Source organism: Bombina bombina, chromosome 2, assembly GCF_027579735.1.
Source record: "Bombina bombina isolate aBomBom1 chromosome 2, aBomBom1.pri, whole genome shotgun sequence".
In the NCBI taxonomy this organism is placed as follows: domain Eukaryota; kingdom Metazoa; phylum Chordata; class Amphibia; order Anura; family Bombinatoridae; genus Bombina; species Bombina bombina.
Window position 1 is genome coordinate 1,383,747,800 of NC_069500.1, and position 14,047 is coordinate 1,383,761,846.

General features: G+C 35.9%; 1 protein-coding gene across 1 annotated transcript in view; it reads right to left on the minus strand.

Moving 5' to 3' along the window:
- Window positions 1-14,047, minus strand: part of DDRGK1 (DDRGK domain containing 1) — a 455,714-nt gene that overhangs the window by 181,604 nt on the left and 260,063 nt on the right. The window lies entirely within an intron of this gene.

Below are 14,047 nucleotides of genomic sequence, written 5' to 3' on the forward strand. Positions count from 1 at the left end.
CTAGCTGAGGCCAAGCCTTCAGAGCATTGAGTATCGCTCTCAGTTCCAGAATATTTATCGGTAGAAGAGATTCTTCCCGAGACCAAAGACCCTGAGCTTTCAGGGGTCCCCAGACCGCGCCCCAGCCCACCAGACTGGCGTCGGTCGTGACAATGACCCACTCTGGTCTGCGGAAGCTCATCCCCTGTGACAGGTTGTCCAGGGACAGCCACCAACGGAGTGAATCTCTGGTCCTCTGATTTACTTGTATCGTCGGAGACAAGTCTGTATAGTCCCCATTCCACTGACTGAGCATGCACAGTTGTAATGGTCTTAGATGAATGCGCGCAAAAGGAACTATGTCCATTGCCGCTACCATCAAACCTATTACTTCCATGCACTGCGCTATGGAAGGAAGAGGAACAGAATGAAGTATTTGACAAGAGTTTAGAAGTTTTGATTTTCTGGCCTCTGTCAGAAAAATCCTCATTTCTAAGGAGTCTATTATTGTTCCCAAGAAGGGAACCCTTGTTGACGGAGATAGAGAACTTTTTTCTACGTTCACTTTCCACCCGTGAGATCTGAGAAAGGCCAGGACAATGTCCGTGTGAGCCTTTGCTTGAGGAAGGGACGACGCTTGAATCAGAATGTCGTCCAAGTAAGGTACTACTGCAATGCCCCTTGGTCTTAGCACCGCTAGAAGGAACCCTAGTACCTTTGTGAAAATCCTTGGAGCAGTGGCTAATCCGAACGGAAGTGCCACAAACTGGTAATGCTTGTCCAGGAATGCGAACCTTAGGAACCGATGATGTTCCTTGTGGATAGGAATATGTAGATACGCATCCTTTAAATCCACCGTGGTCATGAATTGACCTTCCTGGATGGAAGGAAGAATTGTTCGAATGAGAAACTTGTTTAGGATCTTGAGATCTAAGATTGGTCTGAATGTTCCCTCTTTTTTGGGAACTACGAACAGATTGGAGTAGAACCCCATCCCTTGTTCTCCTAATGGAACAGGATGAATCACTCCCATTTTTAACAGGTCTTCTACACAATGTAAGAATGCCTGTTTTTTTATGTGGTCTGAAGACAATTGAGACCTGTGGAACCTCCCCCTTGGGGGAAGCCCCTTGAATTCCAGAAGATAACCTTGGGAGACTATTTCTAGTGCCCAAGGATCCAGAACATCTCTTGCCCAAGCCTGAGCGAAGAGAGAGAGTCTGCCCCCCACCAGATCCGGTCCCGGATCGGGGGCCAACATCTCATGCTGTCTTGGTAGCAGTGGCAGGTTTCTTGGCCTGCTTTCCTTTGTTCCAGCTTTGCATTGGTCTCCAGGCTGGCTTGGCTTGAGAAGTATTACCCTCTTGCTTAGAGGAGGTAGCACTTGGGGCTGGTCCGTTTCTGCGAAAGGGACGAAAATTAGGTTTATTTTTGGCCTTGAAAGACCTATCCTGAGGAAGGGCGTGGCCCTTGCCCCCAGTGATATCAGAGATAATCTCTTTCAAGTCAGGGCCAAACAGCGTTTTCCCCTTGAAAGGAATGTTAAGCAATTTGTTCTTGGAAGACGCATCCGCTGACCAAGATTTTAACCTAGCCAATTGCAAAGTGGCGTCTAGGGTGAAAGAATTAGCCAATTTGAGAGCACGAATTCTGTCCATAATCTCCTCATAAGAAGAAGAATTATTATTGAGCGCCTTTTCTAGCTCATTGAACCAGAAACACGCGGCTGTAGTGACAGGAACAATGCATGAAATTGGTTGTAGAAGGTAACCTTGCTGAACAAACATCTTTTTAAGCAAACCTTCTAATTTTTTATCCATAGGATCTTTGAAAGCACAACTATCTTCTATGGGTATAGTGGTGCGTTTGTTTAGAGTAGAAACCGCCCCCTCGACCTTGGGGACTGTCTGCCATAAGTCCTTTCTGGGGTCGACCATAGGAAACAATTTTTTGAATATGGGGGGAGGGACGAAAGGTATACCGGGCCTTTCCCATTCTTTATTTACAATGTCCGCCACCCGCTTGGGTATAGGAAAAGCTTCGGGGGGGCCCGGGACCTCTAGGAACTTGTCCATTTTACATAGTTTCTCTGGAATGACCAAATTCTCACAATCATCCAGAGTGGATAACACCTCCTTAAGCAGAGCGCGGAGATGTTCCAATTTAAATTTAAATGTAATCACATCAGGTTCAGCTTGTTGAGAAATTTTCCCTGAATCTGAAATTTCTCCCTCAGACAAAACCTCCCTGGCCCCCTCAGACTGGTGTAGGGGCCCTTCAGAACCAATATCATCAGCGTCCTCATGCTCTTCAGTATTTTCTAAAACAGAGCAGTCGCGCTTTCGCTGATAAGTGGGCATTTTGGCTAAAATGTTTTTGATAGAATTATCCATTACAGCCGTTAATTGTTGCATAGTAAGGAGTATTGGCGCGCTAGATGTACTAGGGGCCTCCTGTGTGGGCAAGACTGGTGTAGACGAAGGAGGGGATGATGCAGTACCATGCTTACTCCCCTCACTTGAGGAATCATCTTGGGCATCATTTTCTATTTAAATGAGAAGGAACCTTGGCTTCCCCACATTCAGAACACAGTCTATCTGGTAGTTCAGACATGTTAAACAGGCAAAAACTTGAAAACAAAGTACAAAAACGTTTTAAAATAAACCGTTACTGTCACTTTAAATTTTAAACTGAACACACTTTATTACTGCAATTGCGAAAAAGTATGAAGGAATTGTTCAAAATACACCAAAATTTCACCACAGTGTCTTAAAGCCTTAAAAGTATTGCACACCAAATTTGGAAGCTTTAACCCTTAAAATAACGGAACCGGAGCCGTTTTTATATTTAACCCCTTTACAGTCCCTGGTATCTCTTCTCAAAAACAAGTGCGCAATACAGGCGCGAAAATGAGACTCTGCCTATGATTAGGGAAAGCCCCTAGAGAATAAAGTGTCCAATACAGTGCCTGCCGGTTATTTTACAAAATTCCCAAGATTAAAATAATTCCTCAAGGCTATGGAGTATAAAATATGTTTATATATAAATCGATTTAGCCCAGAAAATGTCTACAGTCTTAAAAAGCCCTTGTGAAGCCCTTTTTTTTCTTTCTGTAATAAAAATGGCTTACCGGATCCCATAGGGAAAATGACAGCTTCCAGCATTACATCGTCTTGTTAGAATGTGTCATACCTCAAGCAGCAAAAGTCTGCTCACTGTTCCCCCAACTGAAGTTAATTCCTCTCAACAGTCCTGTGTGGAACAGCCATCGATTTTAGTAACGGTTGCTAAAATCATTTTCCTCTTACAAACAGAAATCTTCATCTCTTTTCTGTTTCAGAGTAAATAGTACATACCAGCACTATTTTAAAATAACAAACTCTTGATTGAATAATAAAAACTACAGTTAAACACTAAAAAACTCTAAGCCATCTCCGTGGAGATGTTGCCTGTACAACGGCAAAGAGAATGACTGGGGAAGGCGGAGCCTAAGAGGGATCATGTGACCAGCTTTGCTGGGCTCTTTGCCATTTCCTGTTGGGGAAGAGAATATCCCACAAGTAAGGATGACGCCGTGGACCGGACACACCTATGTTGGAGAAAAAGCGTTTTTGTAAACTGTAATGTATTAAAGTACCCGTTTTTAAGATTCTTTTTTTAGACTGGGGATTAATTCGTTAAAGTTTACAATCAGTTTAATTATACAGCGCAGAATGTTTATTAGTGTATAGATTATTATTATTGGTTATTTGTAGAGCGCCAACAGATTCCGCAGAGCTATAAACATAGGCGGTATACAAGGTAGCAATTATAGGGATCAAATGGGTAGAGGGCCCTGCCTAGAGACGCACTATTGTAGTCAGCTCTTGTGAAGGTGATCTGCAAGCATTTGGGCTCTTAGGATTACATTCTAAGGAGGTTCATAGCAAAGGTTAGTGTAGGTTATATCCAGAGGGGGGTTTCCGGAACACGGTCAAAAACTCCAAAGCATGCAGTTTAACATAAAAAACAATAACTGCTACTCAAGCATACCCGGAGAGCCTTAGCAAACGGCGGATCAAGCCGGTAACCAATAGATAAGAGAAAAAAATAGCAGGCTCTGCTCAGTTAGTGTATAATTAAAAAATTTAAATTTTATTGATTCCAGTAAAAAAGTGTAGTATTCCCAGGCAAGAGGCATACACAGCAAGGACTGTGTTACGCATTTTACGCCCCCTAGTGGCGCTTAATCATAGACTGCAGGAACAGGAAAGGGGCAGTCAATTTATGCAAAAAAGCAAAGATTGGTTAACCCCTTGATGTCCACATACAAACAAAAAATGGTTAAAAACACATACAGTGTAAATTTTTAAATAAAAGAGCAATACTGAATGATAATATAGTCACAGAGATGTGAGTGACATAAAGTACAAAGATAAACAAGCTTACTAAGCGATATAGCATAGAAATAAGTTCATGAAGTGGCTAGTAAAAGTATACTAAATTTGGAAAAATTATAATAAAATTAATGGCAGGGTACTAATGTGAGGAATAAGAGAAACTTTTTTTTTATATATGAGTAACAGTATGTGCATTAGGCACATGTAAATTATGAAATGGCAGAAATGACATCAGTCATCAATAAAGTAACTGATGTCAAATTCTCTATTCAAGCCCAAAGGTGTTTTAGTTTTTAATTTAAGAATCCAAAACAATTCTCTTTTGTCTAGGATTTTATGTTTGTTGACCCCTCTGATAGGTACCTGGACCAGATCTATTACTTGCACAGATATGTCAGCTATGTTGGTGAAGTGAACACCATTAAAGTGACTGGCAACAGCAGACTCTTTGACATAATTTTTAACATCCCTAACGTGCTCTCCAACTCTTTTTCTAAGTTCCCTAGATGTTTGACCTGTATATTGATTTTTTACATAGGTTACACGTTAGTAAATACACTACCCATTGGCTACCACAGTTAGCATAAAAGTTAATATCAAATGTTAAATTGGTGACACTAGAGGTAAATGTTTTGCCTTTTAGGATTAGGGCACAAGTGTTGCAGTTTTTACTGCCACACCTGTAATTCCCTTTGTGTGTTAACCACCTGGACTCTGGCTCTGGTACATTCTTTTTCACCATACTTGGAGAGAGTGACTGTGCCATTGTTCTGGGTTTTTTGGGAACAAATTTATACTTATCAACATAGTGTTTGAGTATTTCGTCTCCTAATAGGAGATGCATGTGTTTCTTAAGAATTTTGACCATGGGATTAAATTGTGTAGTGTATTCAGTGGTAAACACCACAGAATCTGAAAAATTATCAGAGTTTATTTGTATGTGAGATTTTTGATTGTGATCGCTGTCTCAAGATGCTCTGTTGTCCCTGAAACAACTTTGCTTGTGTAGTGTAAGCAGCAGAGACATTGAGTGTCTCGTATACGCGCCCCTGTCCACCTCAGCTTTGATAAATCTAGCCCTTAGTTTGAAAAACAAGTCAGACCTGGATGCCACTGTATTCAAAAACCCCATCGGTCACAAAATAAAGATGCTGCTCACCTTTATTATAAAGAGCGAAGGAAACATCAACTAGCTCCATAGAAATGGCGCTCGCTGGGAAAAAGCGTGCTCTCCAAATAAAACACATTCACGATTTAAAATACTGAAGCCCCCAATAGAGTTAATTCCTTGTTTTGAGATCGATAAACCTCTAAGTCTCCCTCACATGACAATAAAGTGCCTGCTTACTGCCAATGCCGGCCTCCTAGCCCCAGAAGACAAAAAGGCACTTTGACGACATTGCTTCCGGTGGATGTAGCCACACTATCCTTGGAGACTAAACAATTTATGAGTAGAATATCTGAGGCCGAAAATAGAATTTCTAATATAGAAGATTCGTATTTTAAACAAGACCAGTGTATTCAAATACATAGTAATCAAATTACAAATATGAGTAAGAAAATTGAAGACTTAGACGATAGGTCCCGGAGGAACAACCTCAGGGTTATTGGTTTCCCAGACAGCGCCGATTTTCAAGATCTATTACTTTTTGCCTCTACCTTTACCACAAGAGCTAGGCATAGAACTGCAAGATAGGAATATCCTAATAGAAAGAGCACATAGAATAGGAACAAAGAAACCAGTGTCAGGTAATATGCTGCAGAGAAGACCTGTAATAATTAAGTTTTTAAATTTTCAAGACAAGATATCTATTCTAAGAGCCTACAGAGGAAGTAAAGATTTTGAAATAGCACATAATATGATTTTACTGTTTCAGGACTTCTCTGCACAAACCTCTGCCAGAAGAAAAGAGATGGCTCCACATTAATAAGAAAGAACTCTCCATCTCAAATCAGCTTAAAAATAGATATAATGCATATATAGGTTGTCCCAACCGAGAGAATTGGGATAAGTATACCAAAGCGCGGGCTGAATGGGAGGTGATTAACGGACAGAAAAATACCATATGGGACCTTAGATTTAGTGCCAGATTTTATAGATATGGAGACAAGATAGGCAAATTTTTGGCTAAATGTGTAAAATTAAAAGAAAAACAAAAATCCATCAATAGAATTAAATCGAATGGTAATCTGTTAACAGAACCCGATAAGGTTAGAGAATAATTCTTTAATTTTTTCATTCTACCTCAGATATAGATCTTATAAATAAAAATAGATTTTGGGAAAGTATCTCTCTCCCCTCGCTTAATGCGGAAAATCTTATGTTTATTAATGAGCCAATCTCCACATTAGAGGTGCACCAAGCTATAGATACTATTAAACTTAATAAAGCAGCAGGTCCAGATCTATTACCTGGGGAATTTTATACAATTTTAAAAGCAGATATAACCCCAACATTAAAGAATTTATTTAATGGATATTTTATAAAAGGAGAAACCCCCTCTCAATATTTTGCTGAATCAGTAATAACTCTGATTGAAAAAAGGGGAAAATTCCTGAGTCTATGGATTCATATAGGCCCATCTCATTACTTAAATTATAATAACTATAAATTACTGACAGGTAATTTAGCTAACCGGCTCAAAAAAATCATTGAACCATTGATACATACATATCAAACTCGATTTATTCCAAATAGAAATCCTTCTGCTAATCTAAGGAATGTATTTTTAGCTCTGGACTATTGTGGTAACCTTGGTAAGAGAGAGCGGAAGAGAGATGCTCTGTGTGATGCGGCAATACTATCTATTGATGCACAAAAGGCTTTTGACTCAATAATATGGGATCACTTGTTTACCGCTATGGAGTATTTTGGATTTAAAAATCAGTTCCTTAATTTTATCAAAATACTTTATAGAAAAGCTTCCTCTTCAATTATAATAAATGGAATAAGGACTGCCTGTTTTGAATTAACTAAAGGGACAAGACAAGGCTGCCCAATTTCACCCCTTCTGTTCAATTTAGCTATAGAACCTTTAGCTATTAAATTGAGGACCTTACTAGAGGGAATTTCAATAGGGAAGACCAGACTGAAATTATTACTCTATGCAGATGATCTTCTTTTATTTATTAAGGATGCAAAATCTGAATTACCTACATTACTAGATATGATTCGAATATTTAGTTCTATTTCCGGATATTAGGTCAATGCACTTAAATCAGAGCTCTTATGGTTCTTTTATTGTCCGAATAGAAAAATTGAAACACCCTTTAAAGAAGTCCATGTTCAATTTACATATCTAGGTATCAATATATGCCGTAACCCCCAACAATGGTATGATATCAATTCTATCCCAGTTATTAATAAGATAAAGCAAGATTTGGAGAATTGGTCTAGACTTCCATTATCTTTGACTGCTAAAATGAATCTTATTAAAATGATATCAATGCTAACATTTTTGTATCTTATGCATAATATACCCGTTATTATGCTTAAAAAAGATTTGATGGTTGTACATAAATTATTGAGATTATTTTGATGGGGTAAGGGAAGGAAAAAGATAGCTCTAAATAAATTAATGCAGCCAAAAAGTATGGGGGGGGGTTCCCTCCCATCTCTTGATATCTTTAATATTATTTGTCTTGGGAAAATTGCGTTAGATTGTCTCACAGAAGGCAATTATATAGCCTTTTTAATAGCTGAGGAGAGTATGATATTTCCATACTCTCTGCAGGCACTTTTACATTGCCATATAAGAAAACTGCCTACAAAGGTGAAGAAATTTATATCCATATATTCAATTATCAAAGCTAGGCAGACTTTATGTAGATTAGTAGAAGCTGATCCTATGATTTCTAATCGCTTACCAATCGTTGGAAATCCAGACTTTACTGAGGGCTTGTACAATATGATATTTAAAAAGAGGGCTAATAATGGCTTGAAATATATATATCAATTTAAAGAGCCGGATTCCACTAGATGTCTACCTTTTTGCTGATCTTAGAATACAATATAAATGATCTAACTCTGACTTTTACGTGTACCTACAAGTGTCTCATTGGTTTCAGGGAATCACTCAAAACCCTAATCGTATATGGATACATACAGGAATAAATTCTGGTCTAATTCTCTATAATGCAGGTATTCATTCTCTTAAATATTGGTATAAAATGTTAATAAATTGCTCGGGAGATTTAAATTTACAAAAGTTAGTTACAAGATGGCAAGCAGATCTCCCAGGAATAAATAGTAAAAAAAATTACTAGCAGTATTAGTAAAGTAGACAACGCTACACTAGCTGCAAGCTGGAAAGAAAGCCATTGTAAGCTAATTACAAGGGTCTATGGTACGCCGGCGACTTTAAATAAATGGTCTTAGACTACAGTCAATAAGTGTCCTCGCTGCTCTAATTCTAATGCTGACTTAATTCATATGTTTTGGGAGTTGCCCGAAAATTCTAAAATTTTGGTCACAGATTAGTTTTTGGCTGAGCAAAACTCTTCATACTTCGATAAAGTTAGAGAAACATCATGTTTTTCTTCTTGATGATTTTGACGCTATTAGATATGTTAATATACGTTTCATTAATTCTATAATCTTAGGTGGAACGTATTTGATACTTAAAAATTGGAAGAATAAGAAAGAACCCACTATTCATAATTTGATAAATCTAATGCTAAAACAAGCAGTAATGGAACAGTTTGATAGTACTAATAGGTCGGACCAGATTATTAAAAAGTATTGTAATAAATGGCTCAGCTTTATACAAACTTATGAGAATAATACACAGGCCCAATTATTGGCGCCCTTTACTACATGTAAATATGTAGAGGATATAATACAGAGGGGGTCTACGTAAGCTTATGTAAGCTGAGGGTGGGGGGGAGAGGAGATATATAGGAATATAGGAATTTATACAGTTCTTTGTTGTGTCACTAAAAAGAGTGACACGCGTGGTAGCTCTTCTCTTATTTTTTCTTTTTGTTTCTAATAAGATAAGGTATATAACTCAATTATACTCTTCTTGTATCTGATAATAAATACAACTCTTCTTTCACTATAGAAAGTTCAGATGATGATTAAAGTAGAATCTAACAAAATGATAATGACCTTTCTGGCTCTAAATTTATTATGATTTAATCTGTTGTGTTTGAGGATGTTTGTAAAATCTATACATGATTTATTTTCTTTTTGTACTTTGCGACATATGGTGTGCTGATGTATGTACCCTGAGATCTGGAAATAATTAAAAATTTACATAAAAATAAAATAAAAAAAGAAGATCAAAGCAAACCTACTCTGCTTTAAAATAATAAAATCTTGATTGAAGTAAACTTCTTTTCAGACACCGAAAACTTCACCTCCTCCTTGCAACGCAGGCAAAGAGAATGACTGGGGGTTGTGGGAAGGGAAGTGATACTTATCAGCTTTGCTGTGGTGCTCTTTGCCTCCTCCTGCTGGCCAGGAGTGATATTCCTAACAGTAATTGATAATTCCATGGACTCACCGTGTCATAAGAAAGAAATAATACATAATACAGGTAGCACATTGTTGGTGAAAGGTCTGGCTATCAGCTCTAGTATCATACATAATATGGAGGCACGGTGTACATCTAGGAGTATATGTCTATTATTTTATTAACATACACTGCAGATCACAAGAGTAACATATGTACAACCAAGTTTCTTCACTGTAAAGATCAGCTTTACATGTATATACAGTCACTTTCTAGAAGATAAAAGAATTTTAATTACAAAAAATAAAAAATAAATAGCAAATTCATATAAATAAAATCATAAATGATGTATCTGACGACCACTTAGGTCGACCTATCTTCACACCCAAACATATATACAGGGGTGACCAGTAAAAATATTAATTTAATTTAAGCAGAAGCAAATTAACCTGGTCTGGTCACTTGTGGCCATACAGGGAAAGTATTACTTTTCGGATGTTGTATGGCCATTTGTGGGTTGAATTTAAGGACCACTGTATTATATTTACATGTTGTAATTAAAGTGAAGCCAATGCAAAAACTAGTGTATTTACATAAACATTCCTGTCTGCAAAAATAACACACACAATGTACTAAAAAGATTGTGTAATAACAGACAATTCTTACAAATATCATAAAGATGACAAATAATCTATTCTACGCCACAACGGCTTCACAAAATATAGGTACAGATTGCTTCAGTTATAGTTAAATCTATACTCCTCATGTATCACTGATAAATCAATATTATAGTGAGATCGATAGGATATATATTGTACTGGAGTAGTCGTGTTGTTAGTCTCGTTATTCAGATGCCAAAAGAACAAGAGAAATATGCCTCAAATAGAGCTTAAAAGCTTGTCTGAACACATTGTCAGTGCAGTAAAAGGGAATACTACTTACTGCAATACTCTCTCTCTCTCTATATATATATATATATATATATATATATATAAAAAAAAAGCTTGTCTGAACACATTGTCAGTGCAGTAAAAGGGAATACTACTTACTGCAATACTCTCTCTCTCTCTCTCTCTCTCTCTCTCTATATATATATATATAAAAAAAAAGCTTGTCTGAACACATTGCCAGTGCAGTAAAAGGGAATACTACTTACCGCAATTCTCTCTCTCTCTCTCTCTCTCTCTCTCTCTCTCTCTCTCTCTCTCTCTCTCTCTCTCTCTCTCTCTCTATATATATATATATATATATAAAGTGTGTGTATATATGTGTATATATTTATATATAAACTAATCTATTTATTATTCATTTCAATTTCTTTCTAACCAAAAACAGCATAGTGGAAATATAGAATATGTGTATAATATATATGGCTGAGTGTGCACGTTAGCAGGAGATACACAGCATGTTTATATTACATTTTCTATATTTGAAGGTCAAGAGAACAGGACCTGAAATAAATAATTTGACAATTTTAAAAAGTATGTAATAAATTTGCATAGAAACCATGAAGTTTTAATAGTGAATTGCTGTTGTTTAATATAAAAAAATATTTTTTTTTTCCGTATTTTTTTTTAGATAAAAAGATATAAAACCGAGCTAACATATTAAAGCTTGTGGCTGCCTATTAATGTTTTCTTTTATATATATATATATATATATATATATATATATATATATATATATATATATATATATATATATCAACCTGATAAAAACATTACAAGCTCTTTGTGATTGTGTGTGATATGGGACTAGTACAATATATTTTGATATGGTATATCCCACAAAATCTCATAGTTCTATCACTTCATTAAACAATTTGAGCATAGATTTTTTTTGGGGGGAAGCCTGTATTAAACTGCTATACTAGTATATTTCACAACAAATCTGTTTGTTTTTTAAATAAAATAAAAAATCAGTAGTTATGAAATCTTGGATTTTTTTACTTTCTCTGCATGAAAAATATATTATCTAGTTCATTTAACAAATATCTGTAAATTGCAAGGACATAGGAGTATTTAATATATTTGCTAATTCAATAACAAAAGTTTGGTGCCCTTTAAAAACAAACAAAACAAACAATTGTTGCAGTTTTATTTTATATGTGGTATTATGGACCCAGATAGATAAATATAGATATATAAAAACTCAAAAAAAATAATACAGTACTGGATTGGTCGTCTAAAAATGTTGCCTGAGGTTTTCTGGCTTTTTTATGCTCACAAAAGGCATATGGAGACCAAAAAAATATCTGTAATCTGTATATTTGTTTATCAACATGAGTGGGTGGCTGCTCTAGTAAGCACATTATCTGCTAACAATTCAAACAGCATATGTAAAGAGAGACACTACAGGCCAGATTACAAGAGAGACACTATGGGCCAGATTACAAGTGGCACGCTAATTAGATCTACCATTCGAGCGCAAACTGCGCTAGAAAAAATCTTTTTGCGCGCATCGGGTTCCACTCGTATTACCAGTTAAATAAAAAAGTTTGTGCTAAAACTAAACCCGGCACGCACAAACTTCCGACTTTGCATTCCAATGTTCTTCACTTACAGAACAATGTTATTTTTAATGTAAACAAACACACATATATATATATATATATGTATATATTTAGTTATTATCTATTAGTATAGACATATAGGTATAGATATCTATTTTACATTAACAGATGTATAAAGAAATATATATTTACTAATAAAAAAAAAAATTCTATGTGAATAACATAGGAATGTAAAATGTATAACGATACACACATACATATAAAAATTGTATATCTTTAATAGGAAATTGTTCTTTTTTTAAATAAAAATGCACGCATTAAATCGTTTAGTACGCTTATAAACTAATCATAAAAAACTTTGACATCAGAACGGTACAATGATGTGAGTGTGCATAAGATTTAATTTGACAGACACCCCAGCCTGTTGTGGCAGGTAGGACTATCATGTCCTAATGTAATAATACAATTCTTTTTTTCTGGATTACAGCATTTTATTTTTAAAGGAATGCAATGTTTCTGAATGTATGTTTAACTTCTCTTAAGGGGTTCAACATAGCTAAAGTTGCTCTCGCAGGTGCAATGCAGTGACACTCCTAAGTGGATGAGCCAATCAGAAGCAGTATATGTGCATTTAAAATGAATAAGGCTCTAAAGAATCATAGCATATTATTATTATACCACAAACTGGCTGATAATACATTGCACCCACTATAGCGTTTATAAAAACACAAACTGTGGGCATCTATACAGTCCCATTACTCCTCTGGGACGTTATAGATCTGTATCATGTAAAGCTGTGTGTACACTATCCATGTGTATTAAATGTAATTATATGCACCTATAAACCTCAGCAACCTAGATTTAAATTTATAAAGAATTTACATGAAGAAAAGTGGTGCTGTGCGCTAATTATTGTATCACGATGGAACAGCTGCCCAGTTCCAACTGGCATCACAAAATGAATTAAGGTGCTGGCTTCACATTTGAACTGTTAGATGTATAGATTTATATAGTGATGTAATTTGTGTAATGTATTAAAAAGACGTTTACACATTGTGGTAGAGAAAACTCTAATATAAATATTAAAGGGACAGTAAAGTCAAAATTAAAATTTCATGATTCAGATAGGGCATACAATTTTAAACAACTTTCCAATTTACTTTTATCAGCAAATTTGCTTTGTTCTTTGGTATTCTTTGTTGAAGGCTAAACCTAGGTAGCCTCATATGTTAATTTCTAAGCCCTTGAAGGCCGTCTCTTATCTGCATTTTTACCGTTTTTTACAGCTAGACAGCACTAGTTCATGTATACCATATAGATAACATTGTGCTTACTCCCGTGGAGTTACTTATGAGTCAGCACTGGTTAAAATGCACGTCTGTCAAAAGAACTGAGCATTCTGCAGAGGCTTAGATACAAGGTAATCACAGAGGTAAAAAGTATATTAATATAACTGTGTTGGTCATGCAAAACTGGGGAATGGGTAATAAAGGGATTGTATATTTTTTAAAACAATAAAAAAATCTGGAGTAGACTGTCCCTTTAATTTTTGTCAATGCTATATAAAAACAAAATAATTCATTTGTTTATTTTATGTAATAACAATTAAAATGCTGTAATAAGGGATATTGCAAGGCAGTTCATAGTGATTATAATAAGTTCATTATGTTCTGTTGAGATATATAAATCTATGTAGAATACTCTGTGTAATATAATACACA